This window comes from Talpa occidentalis, unplaced genomic scaffold (genome assembly GCF_014898055.3).
Source record: "Talpa occidentalis isolate TD23 unplaced genomic scaffold, MPIMG_talOcc4v2.1 talOcc4.4, whole genome shotgun sequence".
NCBI lineage: Eukaryota > Metazoa > Chordata > Mammalia > Eulipotyphla > Talpidae > Talpa > Talpa occidentalis.
Window position 1 is genome coordinate 147026085 of NW_023604295.1, and position 13510 is coordinate 147039594.

A 13510-nucleotide genomic window follows, 5' to 3' on the forward strand; every position below is an offset into this window, starting at 1 on the left:
CCCCTCTCCATGGCAGCGGCGCTCAGCGGCGCGAGGACTGGAGAGGCAGGTGTCCAGACAGCTCTGGCCGCCGGGCTGCGTCCCTGGCCACGCATGGGAAAGTGCGCGTGGCTGGGAACAGGGTCTGGCCCGACCGTGACGGCTGCTCCGCGGCAGCTGCGTCCATCCTTGGCCAGCCCAGCCCCGCAGGCCGCGGCGGGCTGACCCTGCGCTGCAGCCGGCGAGCTGGGCTCTGGTCCCGCGGCGGTGACACGTGACTCTCCGGGTGGGACATTGCACTTTTTATTTTGGAGTCATTAGAAGGACAGAAATTATTTTTACTTCTCATTGTAGAACTAGCTTAGCAAATTTCATAGCATCTTGTTCCTGCATCTTTAGAATTAAACTAATTAATGGGAGGAGTGGGTATAATTTTAATATTGTAAATACACATTATTACCCTTCTGGGGAAAAGGAACATTTTACTTGAGCATTTTGCCCTCGAATGGGTCAACTACACTGTAAAGCTCATGTTAGTCATTTATAAAACCTTGGACCACACGGTGGCCATATAAAGTCTTTTCAAGAGGCATTGGCAGGGCCTCCCTGGTGGCGCAGGTGGTTGAACGCAGCTGTCCGGAGCCTCTGCAGCGCCGGTTCAATGCCCGCTGGCCGCAGAGCAACCCACATGGTGCAGCAGACCTCTCCTGTCTCCCCGCTGCTCCCCTCAGCAGTGGATTTCGTCAGTGTGCCTGTTCTGTTCCCCGCTCTGTCTCTGGTGGATCCTCTCACCCTCCTGCGCATCTGGCCTGTACCCTGCTCTTGTATAAATAAAATCTTAAAAAAAAAATAGAGGCATTTTAATGGGGTCCAGAAAATGGAGTAATTCATATTTAATTTGTAGAAGTATAGAGGTGAAGTGTGGTCACCTCAGCTGCACCCTAATACATCTGTCTACCAGGTGCTTCAGAAACAGGGTCTCAAGTTAATGGAACATCTTGGTCCCCAAGAAACTGAACTGCACTGAATGATATAAATATTTTTTATTTAGCCATGTATGACCCTGTCAGTCGTACAGGAAATACATGGAGTGAGTCCTCTGCTGAGGATGCTCATGAACATCCTGTTCGTGGCCTGTTAAGGGTGCTTATTTTGTGGTGGATCATGAAGCTGCTCTGTAGGCAGCACCAGAAGTTTTGACTTTTTTTCTGAGGCTGCATTAACTTCTGTTATGTGCTTGAAAGCCATTAGGATGACTTAACACTGAGCTGCTATTCATTACAGAGCTTAAGCCTTTATATTAGCCCTTTACTAACAAGGATATTTTAATATTTTTTTAATAATATTGTATCTTACTCCAAATTAACTTTCATCAAGCCTCAATTTTATATGCTGTGACTTCATGAAAAAATGAAATTTGATTAACTATTCTTGATAGATGAAGCTGAATTTTGTGAAATGACAATGAGCTATTTCAGAGTGTTTTTTAATTACTTTTGAGTTAACTCAGAAATTTGTTATAAATGCATCTGTGCTATTTTATTAGAGTTTTTTTTTTCTCTCAGGATGAGCAAGCTTATATTTAATTTTAAATATGTATTTAGCAATAGCCCTAGGGTATGAATAATTAGAATGAATTTACCAGGGATTTTCAGTGCTGCAAAAGAAAGTTAACACATTAAGTGTAAGGAGAGAGCCTGTTTCCCGCCCTGTGAAGTGATGAGGCCTGGTATTCCCCAGTGGCGTCACTGTGTGATGAAAGTACCCTGCAGAGCCATGAATGTCTTATAAACAGTAAACCTTTTAAAAATTTTTTATTGCAATAGTATTGCATTATAACATTCTATAAAATCCAAGTGCACGTTGAGCTAATGTACGAACCTTGATCATGATATTCAGATTTAAAAATATCATAATTATAATTCAGGAGTGTGTCCTTGTGTGTCCACGATGACCCTCATCCTGTAGTTCAACTAGAAAACCCAGCAACTTTCAGAACGTTTGTGTGGAACTGACTGAAATGGGGAAGCAGAAAATACATTTCTAAGAAGTTACAGGCGACCTCCTCCGGCCTCTGGATCCCAGCGTGTTCTGCCTCACTGTGCTTCTGTGGGGAGCTTAGCAAGCGCGTCACGCCTGGCCTCAGTTTCCCTGTCTGTCAATTCAACTCAGTCTCTGCGGGTCTTTTCTGCCCTGCCTCCTCCTCAGGCTGAGTGATATTGTTTCTTATTTCCTAATACATCCTTCCCGAAGGTAAAGAGTGTGTCTTTAACCATGACAGAAAACTCACAAAGCTAAACCATTAAAGATACGATGGACTAGACCAGGACTGTCCTTTTTGTCAAACACAGAAATATGGAGACAACGCCGACACCTGGGTCTCGTACATTCAGATTCGCATGTGCTCGTTTCCCAGCATCATTCAGTCCTTCGCCCTGCGGAGTCAGCGTGCAGCCGGCGCTGGGCTCATTATATTGTCCCTGGGTGTGGGAGGAAGCACCGTGCCGTGGGGGTTTCTCAGCTGTGGCCCCAGGTCCCTGATGCCCCCACTCCTGCGGTCGCTTCTCCCCTGCAGGCTTGAACCCCTGGAGTGACCCTGGAGGGCTGGGCTCAGCTTTTCCCGAGTCCTCCCAGGGTGGCCCTGTGTCCTCCCCTGAGCACTGAGCCTGCATTGGCACTTCGGCTGGGGGTCCTTCTGGAAGGTTCTCAGGTGGCCCTGCCCACCCCCTCTGAGGAGTCACCGTCTAAGGCAGCCGCAGCCCTGCCACACGAGTTTCCTAGATGCTAAGACTTGATTATTATCTCAAAGCCCAAGTGAGGCGATTTCTACTTCACCTGATAGGCAGCAGGCAAAACGGAAGTTCTTGGTTAGGGGTAAGAGAAAAGACTGAAGAAAGACCCAGCGAGGGGCTTGGGTCTCGGTGCCCGGCACAGATTGGGGTGGAGAGGAGGGAGCCCAGTGGGGGTCCCTATGGGAGCAGGGGCCCGGGCGGGGGCAGGGGGCCCTGCAAGGGCACTGCCAGGACTCGTGTCAGCAGCAGAGGTGAGGGTGCACGCTGGCTCCCCACCCCGGTGCTGTTGGCCGCAGAGGGGAGGGAGGCGGGGCTTTCTGGGCAGGGAAGGTGCCGGCCAGGTTCGCTGGAGGGGACAGTGGTTTTGGAGCTGGGACGAGCAGGTCATGCTGGGGTCTCAGGCTCATCTGGCTGTGCCACCGGGGACGGTGTGGGTGTTGGCTGGTCATCTGTCCCTCATCCAGACGCGGACCTGCTGCCCACTGGGTCGGGGACACTGACCTCAGCACACGCAGGAGCCCCTCCCAGACGGGGAGGGCCTTTCACGCTGGGCCCAGGGGTGCGAGGTAAGAGCAAGCCGGGTCCAGCGCCCTGCCTGGGGGAGCAGAGGGCTGGGCACTGGGACCATGGCCATCGCCTGGTCCAGGAGCAGGGTGAGGGTGGCTCCTCACCGGATATGGGGGCTGTGATCACCCGCCAAGGCTACCCAGCTACCCAGGTAGCCCCGAGTGCCCAGGTGTGAGAGGCACTGGCAGTTCTGGGGTCCAGGCCCTGGCATGCGCTCCGAGGAGGGCAAGGCCACCGGGGAGCCGCTCTCCTCCCTGGGGCAGAGGGCCGGGCAGCCCGAGAGCGCTCCATTTGCCTTTTTAAAGGGTGCACCAGTTTTGTTTAAAAAGCCCTTTGCTGTAGTAATAAAAATAAATTGCGCCCTCCAAATTAATCTCTGTAATTTTAGAAGAATAGCTGGAGAAACTGCAGTGACCTTTTCTACAACAGCCGGGCGGGCGCGCGTGGGCAGCGAGGACGGCGCGTCGGGGCTGCGCTGCCCAGTGTTTGTGTGACTCGCGGCTTCCGACAGGACAGGCTAATCTGAGCAATTAGATTCTTGGGAAAGATCAAGACAACTTATTAAATCTTATCTTCGTCACTCCTAACTACAAACTCCTGTTACCTGAGGAATAAATTACTGGGCGCAGCTGGGACCAGGTCATGACACTGGCGGGAGCCGCGGGCACCGCCCGACGCCTGCAGGGGCGCACCACAGATGGGGGGGGGCGCGTCCTTGCAGGTGGTGGCCAAGTGCATCTTCCCATCGATTCCACAGCCCACGGGGACACGTGCAGGAGAGCGTGTCCAGGTGTGCGGTGGACAGGGGTGCCCCCCCGCTTCACGGGTGGAACCCCAAAGGGATGCTGCTGGGAGGGGCGCCTTGGGGCAGGGATTCACTTGCGGGGGACCCACAGGAGTGTCAGGTCTGGGCCAGTGGCGGCCCTGAGTGGGCAGCTCTCACTGGGTGGCCGGTCCTGATGTCCCCGGTGTGGTGTCAGGTGCATGGCGCAGCCCAGGTGTGTTCCAGGCCCACCAGGTGCCAGGTGCAGGGCTGATGCCATGGCTGTGACCCTGATGCCATGAGGAGCCTGCCAGGTGGGGCTCCCACTGACCAGAGCGAGCATCCAGGTTGGGGGTGTGGGCAGAAGAGGAGGACCTGGCCCCCAGGGAGGGGTGTGCGCCCACAGTCGTCGATGAACTCACCACCTCACATACTTGTGTTTTGGGGGTGAGAGGCCTAAGTCTGCTCAGCAAATCCCCACCAGGCAGCCATGGTCGCCGCTGTGGTCAGCAGGTGACGCTTTGGGCGGCAGAACAGAGCCTGCCTTGCCCCACTCTCCCCGCCGCACCCCTGCTGCTCCGGGCAGCCGCTGTCCCCTCTGCTTCCAGGACTGGGCGTTTTTCCACCTTCCACGTGCCCTGATATAAGGTGTGGCCCCTTGACTGTGCCTTGTGCTCTCCCCGGCTTCCCGCCTCTGCTAAGCTCACCCCCCTCCCCTCTGCCCCGCTTGTTCTATAATAGGGGTGCTCAGAGGCGGAGCCTTAAAGCAGCTTTTCCTAGTGTCAGCGAGTGCTGTCCGCTGCCTGTCACTGGGGGTGGGGGTTGAGACACTTCTGCCCACTGCATCCTGGCACTGCATCCCTGAGGAAGCCTCGCCGGGCAGCAGAGAAGGGCGAGCGAGCTGGCCAGCTGCAGCGGTGGGCTCCGGCCGGTGGCCAGGGGTCCCTCCCAGCTGGCTGCGGGTCGCTGGCCCACATCCCTTCTTTGCTGCATAAGGAAGGGCTTGGCCCTGCCCGATGGGCAGGCAGAGCAGGAGGCTGGCCAGGTGCCCAAGTCACACCTGTGTTCCCAGAACAGAGGAGCCCACAGCTGGGCTCAGGCGACCCAGCTGGGCCGGGGTCCCGGGGCAGGACACGGCCTGCTGAGGGTGTCCGCGGAATCACTCACCTGCTGCAGTGGAGACTCTCGCAGATTCGCTGGATACATTTCCAAGAGGTATCTGGTCACTGAACAGGATGTTATTGCGGACGACGTGATTCCCAGATGCCCCAGCGGCGGTGAGGGTGGGCATGTCCAGAGAGGGACTGTGCTGGGCAGGCTTCCCAGAGCCGCTGCCGCCCAGGGTCCTCGTGTGAGGAGAGTTGTAAGAGTCCTTGGACCACCGTTCCCCACAGACCCCTGGCGGGGGCAGCCCTCCTGGTGGGCATTCAGAGGCCATGACCAGGGTGAGTGATGTTCGCAGAGGCCCTTAAACTTCACGTTCTAGATTCTTGGTTCCCCGGGGGGACATCACGTCATGGGCAGGCGCCTGCACGGCCCAGTGCCTGTCAGGTGGAAAATAAAGACATTCCCCCAAGCACCACGGCCCTTTCTTCTACTTCACCCGAGGTAAACTCCAGGAGGAGACAATGGCTTGATCCCCGTAGATTGCAGCTTCTGTGCCCTCAAAACCTTGTAAACAGTGTCACAAACCTCAGGCACATGCGACGTTGAGCGCAGCCAGAGCGGGCGAGCCTGGAGGCTGGGCTGGCACTTCGGCGGCTGCGGGACGGACAGCGCTGGGCCAGGGCCAGGGCGGGGCAGCCTGGCACGGCCTGGGGAGGCCCTGGCGAGGCTCCTGGCGAGGCATCAGAGAGATGCCGGGGCTTCTGCTTTGTCGTTTTTCCTTTTGCAAGGCAGAAAATTCGCCACAGGATGGTAACTTCCCTCCCCTGGGCTGCAGTCTGCAGACAGCGGGTGCCCTCCTCCGCCCGCCGCCCGGCCAGGCCTGCGGCCCAGGGGTCTGACCATGGCTCTGACCTTTGGGGTCTCCCCGCCTGGCGCTGAGGCTGCTGCTTCTCCGGCTGGAGGAGGGCGCACGGCCCATCTTTTCCCCCCTTCCTTTAAAAAGGGCCCCAAGTGAGCAGGGACACCCTGGGGCTTCCCCGGCCCAGCGGCCCGCGGGGCGAGCGGGGCCGCAGGTGGACACGGGCGAGACGTCCGGCTTCCGTCCTGCCCCGACGCGGCTGTGCGGGAGACACCGCGGGCGCCCCGGACAAAGGCCGGCGAGACCCAGGAGTCCAGGCGGGGGGCCCCGTGTCAGGGAGCCGGCCCGGGAGGCCAGCGCCGGGCCACCCCCCAGAGCCCCCCCCCGCCACCCCCGGGGCCACCCCCGCCCCCCCGCCGCCCCCCGTCCCCCCTCGTCCCCCCCACCTCCCCGGGCCACTCCCCGGGCCACCCCGCCACGGCCAACCCCCACCCCGGGGCCACCACCCCCGGCCACCCCCAGGGGTCACACCCCCCCCACCAACCCCCGGGGCCACCCCCCGGGCCACCCCGCGCAGCCCTGTGCCCTCCCATCCCGCTCCGGCACCCCCACCTTCCCAGCGTCTCGGGGCGCCTCCGGGCTCCGGCTGCTCGGGAGGGACAGGGGCGCCGGCCACGACCCCGCACTGCAGGCCAGCGGGGCGCCCCGCTCTCGGGTGGGCGCGCGTGGGGGTGCGGGCCGGGAGCAGCGGGACAGGCCGCCCCTCTGGGGACGCGGCGGCAGCTCTGCGGGCGCCGGGAGCCTCCGTGACCGCGTGGTGGGGGCGCCCTGGAGGCCGTGGGCACGGGGGCGCCCTGGGGCCGCGGCGGAGGTGGGGGGCCGGGGCGTGGCCGGCTGCAGCCCCCCTCGGGGACGGGCGTTCACTGCGTGGAGTTTCGGGGTTCGGGGAAGAGCCAGGGAGTGAGGCCGCGCGGGGGGCGGTTCAGTACTGAGGTGGGGCTGCCGGGCGGGGCGCCGGGGCACACGGGGCGGGGCGGGGGCACACGGGGCGGGGCGGGGGGCCGGACCCCCAGCCTGGCGCGCCCAGCCGCCCTGCTCGCCGGCACGTGCGCGGGGAGCGCGGCTCCCCCATGCCCCGTAGCCGCTGTCCCCCGACGTCCCCCCACGTCCCCGCGACACACCCCAGGAATCAAGAAGCGCGAGCAGCAAAGCACAGCCCTGTCAGTCACGCGGAGGAGCCTGCAGGGGGACGCGTGCTCCCCAAGTTCTGGGGGGCGCCGAGCTCTGGGGGGCACTCGGGGTGCTCTGCGCACAGTCTGCAGAAGGGAGCAGCTAAACACCCAACGCAGAAATCAAGACACTGAAAACCCAAGGGCGTTTCCGCAGCCGCGCGCGCTGGCAGGGGGAGCAAGGCTCGGAGCCGCCAGGTGGGGTGACCTGGCCACGTTCGTCCCTGTCGTGGCTGCGAGATAATAACGCGGCTTCCAGGGCGGGGAGCCCCGGAGAATGTGAAATCCAGTCAGCAAAGTAAGTTTTTTGTTTGTAGGACGGTGCAGGGAGCCCCAAACCACCACTTGGCTGCCCTTGCGCCCCTGTGCACCTGAGAGCAGAGCAGCTATGGCTCTGCGGAGGGCGGCGGCTGGGCCTGCTGGAGACCCGTGGGGAGCTGCGGGGTTTACACAAGCCGCGTGGGTTATTCCCCTTAGGCAGCAGTAACGCGCTCTAAATACATCGGATGCGAGCCCGTCCGTGCCAGCTGCTGGCGGGTCGTGAAGGCCTGTGCCTTCCCGCCCCACAAACTCCCGCTCAGTCCCGAATGAGGGGCTGTGCAGGTTCGTCCCCGCGCCTCTGGAGGTGACGACATGCGAACGCTGAGCGGCAGTTCAGCCCCAGCTTCTCCCCCTAAATGGAGTGATTCTAACCCAAAGCCAAATTTGGAGAGTTTTCATCGTGGTCGAGGCCTGCAGAGCAGCTGAGGCGCACGGAGATGGGGGCACCGCTAGGCCCGGCGGCTCTCCCTTTCCTGCTCCCGCCTTGCCTCTTTCCCCGTGAGTCCCCCCTAGACCTCCAAGCCCTTCATGTCACATCAGCGAGGCCACTGGGGCGTGGACTCCGCCATCGCCTCTGGAAGCTCATCTTGAATTCCTTATCAGGCAGAGGGAGGACGGTGAGGTTGGGCCCTGGGGACGCCGGCGCTCACCTCTTGCCTGCACCAGGGAAGAACTCGCTCCTGGGCCTCCCACAGCCTCTGCGGCGCCGGTTCATTCCCCAGGCGCCAGGCAAGGGTCCCACATGGCACGCAGACCCCTCCTGCCGCCCGCTGCTCCCCTCAGCAGTGTCCTTCATCAGTCTGCCTGCTCTGCTCCCCGCTCTGGCTCTGGTGAATCCTCTCACCCTCCCGCGCTTCTGACTGTGCCCAGTGCTCGTATAAATAAATCTTAAAAAGAACTCGCTCCTGCACGACAGTGAGGGGCACCGAGACGCAAAGGGGCCTAGGCAGGCAGGCAGCTGGGCTCGCCCCAGCCCTGTCAGGGCCAGATGTCATCAGGGAGACTCAGGAGTGGGCGGCACGAGAGGGTCTGCTCACAGAGCGGCGGCAGCGGGGGTGTGGGCTCAGGCATGCCTATTCCTGTTGCCGCCGGCTCGTGGGTGATGGGGTGGCTGTGCATGGCTGTGTCCCATGGGCTCCCACGCCGAGGCGCCTGAGCTGGTGACCCGGAGCCCCAGGGAGTGTGTGCTGAAGGGTGGCCCCCCCTCAGGTCGGCCCCTCCTCGCTCACCTGACAGCTGCAGAAAAGTCTGCGCCCCAGGTGATTTGAGCTGTGGTCTGCAGGCTCCCCCAGTCTGGGCAGCCCGGGGGCATCCTGGGGGACACGGCATGGGGAGGCGTTGGTGCCCTGGGTAGAAGGTGGTCACTCAGGCAGAACTGAAGGGAGACCCCTTCGCTGTCTCTGCGCTGCCCAAGCCTTGTCTTCTTCCAGGGCGTCCACCAGCGCCCCTCGGCCTCTAGGGCCTGCATCTCCCGCCCCACCACGTGGACGCTCCGCCTGTGGTTAGCGGGGCGTCCCGCACAGCCCCAGAGGGGCCGGCTGTGTGTTGCGCCCCAGGAAGCCACTCGGATTCCTTCCCTTTGACCCGCTGAAACGTCAGGCCCGAGGCGGCAAGGGTGTGGAGAGGCATGGAAGGAGCCTGCGTTTCGCGTCTCCATTCATGCTCCCCGCAGCTCAGGCGCCCCACGTTGGCTCACCGCCCTTGGTCTCTGCTCAGGGAACCCACCCGGTGCCCCGGCTCGCAGAAGCGGGGGAGCAGAGTTTGCGGGAAGCAGCCGCCACCCCCGTCTCCGGCGCTTGGCCCTGCCTGGGGGCTGCGGGCCTCAGCCGGGGGTCAGCAGGGGCGGCTGTGTCTCTCGCGGACGTCGCGGGGCTCGCGGCTTAGGGGCAGGGTCCCCTGCGTGTGACACGGGGTGGATGCACCACGGCCCCCGCCCTCCTGCCCAGCGAGTGGTGTGGACGGGCCACGGCTGCCAGCTGGCGATGCCCCCGCTGACACGGACGGGTCACCCCGCCTTAGCTGAAGCCCCGCGGCCAGACGGTGTGAGGGTGTGTGAGGGCGTGTGAGGGCGTGTGAGGGCGTGTGAGGGCGAGCCTTCCTCCGGGGCTCACTCTCCGCTGCTCCCAGCCACACGCCGCCTGCGGGGCTGGGGCGCTGCGAGAGGCGCCCTCTGAGTGCTGCGGGGGCCTGTGGGACCACGGCCCGTCCTGCCTCTAGGGGACCCCTGGGCAGAAGCCAGAGTTGGGGGGTCAAAAATCAGCTCCGGAGCTGACCCCCCCCCCCCCCGCCTTGCTGGTTCCCGACTTTATACCTCCTGTCTAAATAGTCTCTTTACAGGCATTTTTTTGAGGAATGAGAATCAATTTCTAAATTTAAGGCACCAGAAGACTAAGCCTACCTGCGGGGGATTTGCTCTGTGTGTGTGTGTGTGTGTGTGTGTGTGTGTGTGCATGCGCGCGCACGTGTGAGAGAGAGATGGGGGCAGGATGTGAGGTGCTGGAAGTGCAACAGGGTGGTCCCCAGGGGAGGTTCCCTGCCCCACCCAAGGGAGGGTGGAGCTGAGCAGGAAGGGGGGGAGAAGCTGAAGAAGAGACTGAGGAAGGAAGCAGGATGGAGCCAGGAGACCTGGAGGAGGCGCGTGGAGCCTAGAGACACGTAAAGAAACTGCGCTTGTCTTTTGGTCGTGGACGGGGTGACACAGATGTGGGTGAGACCCATGGGGAGGTGACCATGGCAGCTTTTATCTGGATGTTGATTTTGCTCTTTTCCTTCCGGGCTTGTCCGGTTGTTTGTGACCCTTTTCTGTGGGTCCCCACTGGAAGATGCTTTAGACTTGTGGCAGGCTTTGGGGCCTTGTTCTGGGCCGATCCCATATGGATGGACTTTTACCCACGAGGGGACGGGTAACTTTGGGTGCTTCATTTAGAAACTAGACTCTTTGCCTTTCCTGTATTGTTTCCTAGTTTTGTGTTGATGCGGCGGATGGCAGAACCCATTTAGTATAGGCAGGTTTGCGGGGTTTGGGCTGCCCCTCTCCCTGTCCTATAACAGAAGCCCCACTGAGGGCTGGCTCTGGGGTGAGTGTCACGGGGTGTGGAGCTGCTTCTGTGTCCCAGAGCCTCGAGCCCATGTGAGACAGGCACGGGACTGGGCCCCAGGGGTCTAGGCGAGGCCAGCGAGAAGCCTCGCCCTGCAGGCTCAGGCAGGGCCCTGGCACCGCCTGGGCGCGGCCACTCCCCACCAGGCGCCCTGGGCCCGCCGGTGTGTCACTGTCCACATTGGACTATTTCCCTCTGGTGCTAGAATTTCAGCGGGGCCAGAATGCTCAGGGCAACTGACTCTGCTGCCCGGAGGGTCGTGGATGAGTCTGGTTTGATAAACCTGGGCTGAGCTGTAGGTGCCAGCAGCTCGAGGCGGGGTGGGCGAGGCCTCTGGGGTATGGGGAGGAGCGAACCCTGAGCGTGTGTGGGTGAGAGGCTGCCAGAGGGGTTGTCCCCTGCCTGGGCCTCGGGGCCTGGGGCTGGCCCGGGGGCGGGCACAGCCTGCGGAGGGCTGCTGGGCTCGGGAGCTGGGGGCTGAGGACTATGTCAGACTGAGAATTCACGGCTGATTATAACGAGTAATTGAGGGCTTTCTCAGTAGCCAAGGGGCCCGTCCTCTGGTCTCTGGGTTTCCTCTGTGTCCGGGGCTCAGGCGCATGGTGGGCGTCAAGCGGTGCTTGTGACTGGATGAATGGATGGAGCGTGGACGGGTGGCATGGCTGCATTTTAAAAAATTTGCTTCATTCTGGCCTCTTTGGATCCTGTAAGAGTGTTGAAAGCGGATGCTCACTCCTCCGTGCTGACGGAGATGAACGGTCCATTTTATAAAGGCTTCCACCGAGTAAGACTTTTAATTACCGAGCAGCCGGCCTGACTCCGAGTTGGAAAGGTCGCTGGAGAAAGGCTTCAGCGCGTTATTAGCTCCTCAGGGCTGGCGCTGTTAACCTCCCTGTCGAGTCGGGGCGCTGGTGCTGCGGACACTGGGTTTCTTTACAGGCCCCTTGCGGTCAGCAGCTGGCGTGGGGTCAGTCTCAGGGCTCCTCCCTGCCCTCCTGCTGCCCTCGGGGGTGGGGTGTGGTCGCAGCCCAGGGGCTTGGAGCTCCCTCAGCCTCGCTGCTCAGTTCGTCACCCTCATCGCCTGTGTCCTGTCATGTCCTGCGCTTGGGGCTGGGCGCTCAGCTCCCCCCACCCCCAAGCCTTCGCAGCCCTTGTCTCTTCCTGGAACCTGGCTGTGGTTAGGGGGGAATTGCTCTTATTTGAATGGAATGTGCAGGAGACCCAGGAGAAGCTGATTAAATTCCGGGGAATACACAGACATTCATTCGCTGCTGCTTCATGAGCAGACAGGCCTGTGTTCTCTCCTGAGTCAATTCTCCACCCCTGGGTGTGATCTGAATGCCAGTTTTTATTTAAATGACCAAACATTGCTTTGTTTTAATAGATGTATGAGTTCAATATAAATTCAAGTAGTTCCTATTCTTGTTTTTGTTATGTAGAGAAATCCAGCAAAGAAGAAAATATACATATATAATATAATTGCAAAATAATATGCAATAACATGTATTGCAATATACTGTGGATTTAATCTCCAGAAGTTTGGGGGGGGGTGGAACTATTTTCTCTGATGTTATTAAGTTTTAATGAGCTTGAAGTGTCTTAATGAGCTTGTTTTCCTGCAGTGATGGCACCGTATCACTCACTTTGCTGCACTGATTAATTTTCTATCAAATTTCTGAACGTATTGTTGGCTTCAGATAATAACACGGGAAGTTCAGAATTTCATAAATACGACATTTTGCTTGATCAATAGCCAATAGGGTCAATCAAATTATTTTTATAGAGTTGTTTGCAATGTGCAAACTGTGTCCAAAAGTGTGAGTTGTAAGAAATTAAAAAAAGAGAAAGCTTAACTGCTACCAGCTTATCCCAAGTTAGGTAATACCCAGATTGCTGAATTTTTCAATTAGCTTTAAAAGTTCATCAGTAATTTGATGCCCTTTCCTCGACAGTAAAGGTGTTCTTTTTCCTCTGAAAAATGAGGACGATTCTTGGGAGGAAATGAGGGATACAAATCATAGACTCTTCCTTCATGTCTGCGAAAGGACTTTGAGACAGGGGCCCAGCCTGAGTGTCTGATTATGTTTTATCATAAACTATGGACTCATAACACCATTTCTTGTACCTTGGTTTTAAATATTTTATTAAGTAGCTCAAAGGAATCTCTTAGCTAAAGAGCCAAGTTATTTCTTTGTTTTATCAACATTCCCATCAGCTCTGTAGAGACCAGTCAAGCAAGTTGGGGAATGAGACCCACCTGGGTGCCGTGACCCCGCTGGCAGGCGGTCACTTTGCGCAGATCAGCCAGACACAGTCTGGCTGACACATATCGCCCTTGAGGTGTGGACTCTGTCCAGCACTCGCGACTAGCAGTGGCCAGCCGTGGCCAGCATCTTTTGGGGTCCCTGAGCCCTGACATGCAGAGTCCTGTCCGTGGCCACTGCCCCAGTGCAGGACACACTTCCTGACTTTGGCAGAGCCCCAGGGTGACCCTCCCCCTGGCTATGCCCTCCAGTAGTGCGGGGTCTCCTGCCTCTGTGCCTCCTTAGGGCAGCGCACCAGGCTGCATGCTCTGCCCACCCTCAGGCTCCAGACAAACGAGAATCAACCCTTCGACTGTCAACAGAGGTGGTCACCCGGCGGGAAGGCCCAGGAGAGCAGAACTTGGCAAAGGGGGTGTCACGAGAGGGGACGCAGACCACCTTGGGGGGCTCCCTCAGGGTAGGTGTCGCCAATAAAGCTCTGACCATAAACGGCGCCTTTCAATATGCTTCATTCACTCAAGCCGCGCACAG